The sequence below is a fragment of the Herpailurus yagouaroundi genome, unplaced genomic scaffold (assembly GCF_014898765.1).
Source record: "Herpailurus yagouaroundi ecotype Mexico unplaced genomic scaffold, PumYag 67641, whole genome shotgun sequence".
NCBI classification, from domain to species: Eukaryota; Metazoa; Chordata; class Mammalia; order Carnivora; family Felidae; genus Herpailurus; species Herpailurus yagouaroundi.
The window spans coordinates 4,375,396-4,383,551 of NW_024420442.1; the positions used below are offsets into that span (position 1 = coordinate 4,375,396).

Below are 8,156 nucleotides of genomic sequence, written 5' to 3' on the forward strand. Positions count from 1 at the left end.
AAGTTAAAATTCTAGTAGTACCTTTATTTTTAGTACAAAACAAATGGAAAGGGTGGCCTTAAGCCCTTTTGAAGCCATAGTGTCAGTTTTACATTACTGGAATAACTAGGAAGTCATCTACATATTGAATAATTATAGATCTTCCTGATGGGACAAATTTCTCTGTTTTCCTGTAAATGACTACAAAAAATAGTAAGGGAGTCCCCCAAACCCTCTTGGAATTCTTTAACTTCATAAGACTTACTTATGACTCCTTCATAAGTAAAAGCAGACAAGAATATAGACTCATCCACTAGAAGAAAAGCAAAAAGCAAGCAAATACATAAATAAATAAAAGAAGAAAAAAAGGGCAATACAGATCAATTACAGTGAAAAACTTTGCAGGCAATGGTACTAAGTCAGAATAGTTGCATGGTTAGGAACTACATAGGTTAAGGAACAGAAAATTTATTTACTTCTCTAAGATACTGTACAAATCTACATAGTAGTCAACCATCTTTATCAAATTTATCTTCCTTCTTTACTAAAGTACGCAACTATTATAGGGTGAATCCACTTTCAAAATTATGCCTCCTTTGCCTAATTTTATTTATATTTTTAAATTAAAATTTTTTTCTCCTAATTTTATTTTATTTATTTATTTATTTATTTATTTTAACGTTTATTTATTTTTGAGACACAGAGAGACAGAGCATGAGCGGGGGAGGGTCAGAGAGAGAGAGAGAGACACAGAATCTGAAACAGGCTCCAGGCTCCAAGCTGTCAGCACAGAGCCTGATGTGAGGCTCGAACCCACGGACCGCGAGATCATGACCTGAGCCGAAGTCGGACACTCAACTGACTGAGCCGCCCAGGCTCAGTTATATTTAAAATATAACGAGTTTTATTCCTTCAAATTGAGCTCTAAACAAAGGATATTGTTTTACATATGGCCATGGCTTATCCATTTGGTAAGCTAATTTTACTGGTTTTCTGTCTCAAATTAAACTAGTATCATTATTGCTAAATAATGGCCTAAAGTGATGCATCAATTTGTCTCAGCCCTGGCACATAGTAACCAAATCAGCTGACTTTTTCCAGTGGGGCTCAGCAAAACACTTCATCTGGAGCAGTGAGTATTTCTGTGAGTATTTCTGTGAGTATTTCTGGGCACAGAAAAAGAAGTCTTTATTTTTTTATTTAAAAAACGTTTTAATGTTTCTTCATTTTTGAGAGACCGGGAGAGACAGAGCATGAGTGGAGGAGGGACAGAGAGAGAGAGGGACACAGAATCCAAAGCAGGCTCCAGGCTCTGAGCTGTCAGCACAGAGCCCGATGTGGGGCTTGAACCCATGAACCACGAGATCATGACCTGAGATCATGACCTGAGCCAAAGTTCGGCACTTAACCAACTGAGCCACACAGGCACCCCGAGAAAGAAGTGTTTAAATGACTAATAGGAGATGCCTGGCTGGCTCAGTCAGTGGAACATGTGACACTTGACCTTGGGGTTGTGAATTTGAGCCCCACTTTGGGTGTAGAGAGTACTTAAAAACAAAATCTTAAAAAAAAAAAAAAAGACTAATATCGGCTGGTGAGAAGGCAAGTGGATTACCTGGGAGGCCTGGAAAGCTTCTCAATGGCATCAGCTTCACAGGTGATCTGAATAGGAAGGGCAGGTTCTCCTTACACATGCATATCCTGGAGATATTGTGGGTTTGGTTCAGAACACTGCAATAAAGGAAATATCATAATAAAGTGAGTCAAATAAGATTTTTGGTTTCCCAGTGCATATAAAAGTTATGTTCACAATATACTGTAGTCCATTAAGTGCACGGTAGCATTGTGTCTAAAAAAACAATGTACATACCTTAATTTTAAAATACTTTACTGCTAGAAAATGCTGACCATCATGTGAGCTTTCAGTGAGTTGGAATTTCTTCTGATCACAGATCACCATAAAAATCCAGTATTTCAGGGGCGCCTGGGTGGCGCAGTCGGTTAAGCGTCCGACTTCAGCCAGGTCACGATCTCGCGGTCCGTGAGTTCGAGCCCCGCGTCGGGCTCTGGGCTGATGGCTCAGAGCCTGGAGCCTGTTTCCGATTCTGTGTCTCCCTCTCTCTCTGCCCCTCCCCCATTCATGCTCTGTCTCTCTCTGTCCCAAAAAAATAAATAAACGTTAAAAAAATTAAAAAAAAATCCAGTATTTCAAATTTTTCATTAATATGAGAATTACCAAAATGTGACACAGAGACACAAATTGAGCAAATGCTCCTGAAAAAGCGGCACCAATAGGCTTGCTCAAAGAAGGGTTGCCCAAGCAAACCTTCAATTTGTAAAATATGCAGTATCTGTGAAGCACAATAAATAAAGCAAAGCACAATAAAATGAGGTATGCCTATAGAGACAAAAATATAGGATTATGTAGCACTTTGGTTTCTTTTCTCATGTTGATATTTATCAGGCCTAACACCATTTTTAAAATTTTCCCATATGGCCAATGCAGCCACTCTCTTCTGTTACCTTCATACAGTGACATAGTCTTTCATCCAAATTCCTGATTATTTCTTGATCACATTTCTTTATTATACTCGCTTTCCTAGCTACATGTTGTGCGTTTGATAAGGAACTCTTAGAGGTGGATTCCAGGGTTGAGACACGAAGTGGAATCAGGCTAGGACACCAGACATGCAAGCATGTGCCCTCAAACAGGGCAAATGATTAATTACCAGCTGGAGAAGTTGTGCCCTTATCTTTCCTTACAGGGAAATCTAATGAAGGGAACCACCAGCTAAAAGATCATTGCTGGGGCGCCTGGGTGGCTCAGTTGGTTAAGCGTCTGACTTTGGTTTCGGCTCCGGTCATGATCTCATGATTTGTGAGTTCAAGCCCTACATTGGGCTCCGAGCTGTTGGCATGGATCCTGCTTGGGATTCTCTCTCTCCCTCTCTGCCCCTCCCCTGCTCATGCTGCCTCTCAAAATAAATAAATAAACTTAAAAAAATTAAAAAATAAAAGATTATTGCTTCCTTCTTCTCAGGACTCAATTTGATGTAGGGAAAGATTAAGAGATGCAGAGGGAGCTTGTACAACAAAGAAAAGAGGATGGTTCTATGAAAGAGAGAGTGCTTTAATTTTTCCATTTTCTCTTTCATTGGTCTCAATCTTTCTTTCTGTTTGTCAGATCACTTTCTACATTCTCCTCAGTTGACAGTCATCCAGTAAATACCACTAATTCATATGCCTGGAATGAGGCACTTCTAAGAACCCCTGCAAATATGTCCATTTGTCCAAATCAAAGAAACCGTTCCCACCACTGTAAGACTGGATTCTTATATGTATGCCCATTCCAAATGTGACAGAGAGATAGATATTAGCAATTTAAGAGAAAGCTCTGCATGTAACAATTCTGTCTTTCTATATTTTTTGCCATCAAAGCTATTGGTGATCCTGATGGGATTTTAAAGCTGGTATCACCAATGCTTACTCAATAATAAATTCTTGAACTTGAGAGCGTAGTTCATCTGGCTAGTATTCCAAAATAGTGGAGGGCAAGAAAGGACACTTTTCTTAATTTAGAGTTTCTTACCTGACTGTTGTGGGTTCACAAGACTTTCAGCTGATCCATCCAATTCAGGAATTGCCAGATGAATCCTTATTACCAAATTGTTGGGAAAATATAATTCAATATAACATTTCCTGCCAACCCAATAAAACTCCATAAAATGTAAACAAGAATGGAATAGTTTTATTATTGAATAAGCATTAAACCATGGGGCGCCTGGGTGGCGCAGTCGGTTAAGTGTCCGACTTCAACCAGGTCACGATCTCACGGTCCGTGAGTTCGAGCCCCGCGTCGGGCTCTGGGCTGATGGCTCAGAGCCTGGAGCCTGTTTCCGATTCTGTGTCTCCCTCTCTGTCTGCCCCTCGCCCGTTCATGCTCTGTCTCTCTCTGTCCCAAAAATAAATAAACGTTGAATAAGCATTAAACCAGACTGCAGTGTGTATCACAGGCAATCTGCTAAAGAGATTGTATTGACCCCCCCCAATTAAACCTCTTACCCTTTTGTATACATGTTAACCCATGTTGGTGTTCATTTTCAATCTGCTTTTTTTGCCTAGGATAACTTCCTTGTTCTTCTTTCCTTCTACCTATATAAGTCATTTTATTTATTTTACTTATTTATTTACTTATTTACTTGTTTTTTTACTTATCTATCTATTTGAGAGAGCGTGCAAGCCAGGGAGAGGCACAAGGAGTGGAAGAATCTTAAGCAGATTCCACATCCAGTGAGGAGCCCAATGCAGGGCCTGATCTCATGACCCTGAGATCATGACCTGAGCTGAAATCAAGAGTTAGATGCTCAACCAACTGAACCACTCAGGCACCCCTAAGTCTTTCATTTTATATAGCTCATCAGAGTAATTCCTAGCTACAAAACTGGATACTACCTGATTTCCTTTTGCCCCAAATAAACCCTTACAAAGTTTAATATGCCTCAGTTTACCTTTTAAGTTTTTAATTTTTTTTTAGTAATCTCTATACCCAATGTGGGGCCTGAACTCACAACTCTGAGATAAAGAGTCACATGCTGTTCCAACTGAGCCAGCCAGACACCCCATTTATCTTTTAACACAGCAATGCCCCATTATGTGCCCCATTATAAATGGTACATTAGGTCAGGATTGGAGTAGCAAGAGGGATTTGATGCTGGGTTTGACAGATTAGGGCTAGTGCTACTTAGATACTTCTGATTTGTATGGCTTCTAAAATCCAGGGCAGGGCTCAGCCTGCAGATAGTTTGGGCCATAGAGCCGCAGCTACATTAAAGAAAAAGCATTTTGGGCCTAGAAACAAGAGGATTAGAAGTTATAGAGAAATAGATTTGTGTATAAAGGCATAATTGTTTTTTAAAGTTTATTTATTTTTGAGAGGGAGAGCATGAGCAAGGAAAGAGCAGAGAGAGGGAGAGATGAGAGAGAGAGAGAGAGAGAGAGAAAGAAAGGAAGAAAGAAAGGAAGAAAGAAAGGAAGAAAGAAAGAATGAGAATATCTTAAGCAGGCTCCATGCTCAGCGAGGAGCCAGACTCAGGGCTTGATCCCACAACCACGAGACCATGACCTGCGCAGAAACCAAGGGTCAGAAGCTCAACCGACTAAGCCACCCAGGTGCCCCAAGGCATTATTGTTTCTTAAACCATATTGAAATTTACTCCTTTTAAGCCAGTTAAGAAAATATATCACAAGACAAACTAAGCATGTTTAACAATAACAACACTTTTGAGAGAAGAATGTAATTTTCTCTTCTGGAAATAATATTGCAGATGGTCACTTGTGGGTCCACTTTACCACAGTAGAGGAGCAAAGTTGTTGAAGCATAGAAAGCTATGCTCAGCTGAGCCACTTTTCTGCACAATAGTAAAGTACTTGAAATCATTCCTGAGATCAAGGTTTAAAACCATTTTAAGAGACAAGACTTTAAGTGTTTTATAGCCACCTCTGTAAGAGGTCCTTTCCTGCCCCAAATGGTCAAAGCTTAATTAGAAGTTGGATAATACTTAAGTTTTTTTCCTCATATCTTCTGTTCAAAATATTATTATCATTGGTAATATGGTTTGTATCTTGTCTGATCTGGATGATACAGTCCAAAAAATAGGGCTTGAGAAGACAGACCCTACCCTCATGGAAGAACGGGTGGGTGGCCCTCTGGGTACAGGTCACATACCATGACTCATTTCCCCTAGTTTTATAAAGGAGGGCTCTTAGTTCCTTGATTTTCAGTGAATTGGAGTAAAGGGTGTGAATTACAATAGTGATGAGGGTGTGTACTTATAAGTGAACTACCCTGTTGAAAATGGTACGGGTCCTGGAGGAAGATATTTCATATAAGGTAGCCTCTGGGCAATAATATGACTATGGGGAAGGCGATGGAGAAGTCATTGCTAGACCTGAAGACTGAATCAAGTCAGAAGTACCTGCAACCTGGGAAGGATGTGGCATTAGATGGCTTATTGGTGGTAGAGGTGAGAGTATGTACAGAATGTTGCTCTGAGGTATAATATGATGAGAGTTTAATGCCACTGGGTGACCTGGTATTCAGGATGATGGTGAGTTCATGTATAGAAGCAGGAGGTGGTGGTTCCCAAGTATCTGAATTTGAGCCATTCTGAATAGGAACAGTTATTAAGTTGTTTTCTTGTTCAAATACAAAGGTTTCCTGACTCATGAAGGAGGTTGAGGTGAAGCTGTGTGTAATGAATTCTATTGGGTGAGCACAAATATCTTCTAGTGGGTGATTATATGGCTTGTGCAGCACATGTTGGAAAGGAGGTGGTGATATAATGCACTGCCCTGGAATATTGGTTCGTATGATGCTTGTCTGGAAACCTAATAAAACGATCAGAGATTTCATGTGGTGATGGGGCAATATGTGGGACGAACAGTTTCAAGTTAAGCATGGGCAGCAGGCTTTTCAGCTCTCATAAGGCGGTGGTTGATATGAGCCTCTAAATCTCTTTGAGACAAGTATGTTCTCTTGCATCCTTGAACAGTGCTGCACATGAATAGAGAGCCTTGTGTATGTTCCTCAATTCACTCCACAAGATTACTACAGCCTGGACACATCTTATTGCCTTGTTTTCCATGTAAAATAGCACATGCATAGCAAAAAGCATGCTTGCATGGAATCAGCGGCCCATAGATTTTAATCAGTAATTTGGATTTGTCACAGAAATGAACTAGAGTATCATCCTTTTCACCCAAGATGTTTATTGGAAAGTCTCCCAAAATATCTTCATTAGATCTTTGCTCATTTCCAAACAATTTGCCCCCCTTAGAGCCATACCATTCCTCCTTGCTATGATGGACTCCTCTAGTGTGCTCCATAATTTGGCTTGCAAGGCCTAAGGGGAATGGAAGTTAACCTCACTGACCCCGGAAGCGCATGCACGCTACCCTCTTCAGCCTATGAGGCAAGGTGGAAGTGCAAACGGGTTGCTTCAACTTTGACCTCTTCTTACCTACCCCCATTCCAGTAAGGGAGTTGGGCAGCAGAAAGAGCAAGTAGAGCAAGTGTATCAGAGCTGAGTTTGGTTAGGCTGCTGCTTGTTTTCTGCTTCAAGAAAAAGTAGCCTTTAACTGGAGAAAGAGGCTAATCTGGAATGGGAGTGGGGTGGGGAGAGAGTGCACAGGTGCACAGTAATATCTGAAGACATAGTCTTGAAGCAGGTGAGACAGCTCACCCTTAAAGGGTTGTTGGTTTTTTTTTGTTGTTGTTATTGTTTTTGTTTTGATAATGCAAGTGCTTTCCTTTTTTGGGTGAAAGCCCGCCCATTATATGAAATGTTCAAATAGAGAGTGGTTAGCTCGTTGTCAACATGCTGTAGCTCCGACTTCTCAAACTTTTCTGCCAAAGTACCCCTAATTATAGAGAAAAACAAATGTAACTGTGAGGGTGAGGGGGCAAAATTCTAAGTACCTCTGAAAGCAAGATATTTCTTTGAATAGTTGTACTTTACCTTAAAATTACATGAAGATAGCTTCCTGTTTTAGAATATTGGTTCATTTTAACAAAAAATATTGCTTTTAATTACTTAGTTAAATGACCTGAATCTCTCCCTGCTCCTAAAGTCTTTGAGTAAGTGATATCCCAGGAAGCTGTGCCAGGCAAGGTACGTACCAAATCCTGGTATATCTTGTGTATTTCCCCTCAGTGTTGGTGCACTAGTTCGTGGTACACTGCACAGACTAACTTCTTTATTGAGTACAGGGTTATCCATTAGGACTTAGAAATACTTTTTATACAGAATCCTTTATCATGGTATTTGTAGATAAGAATATTTATCTGTGAATAAAAGTTCAAAGTTAAAAGCCCCAACAAATTAGGGAGATGATTACTCACATTTTAAAATGCTTTCCCATATCCCCAAATTTCTGATTTTGGTTCTTTAAATATTACATCCTCAAGGTATATTTGATATCCATTTATAGAGCATTAACACCTTGGAGAGAGACCTAAGTGAAATAAAAAATTCAAGAGCAAATAATCAGAGATTACTCAAAAATGAATATGAAGCATTTGATAAATGATCGTATTCATTAATGGAAAGATTAGGCTGGATTTACTGAAATGCCATTTGTGTCCATATTTTGGGGACTTACATCCATTGTAAAGTGAG

At 39.8% G+C, this 8,156-nt stretch overlaps 1 pseudogene; it reads right to left on the reverse strand.

Annotated features, from left to right (window-relative positions):
- Nucleotides 1-5,892: 5,892 nt before the first annotated feature.
- On the reverse strand, nucleotides 5,893-6,864 carry LOC121025436 (E3 ubiquitin-protein ligase Hakai-like; annotated as a pseudogene).
- Nucleotides 6,865-8,156: the final 1,292 nt, after the last annotated feature.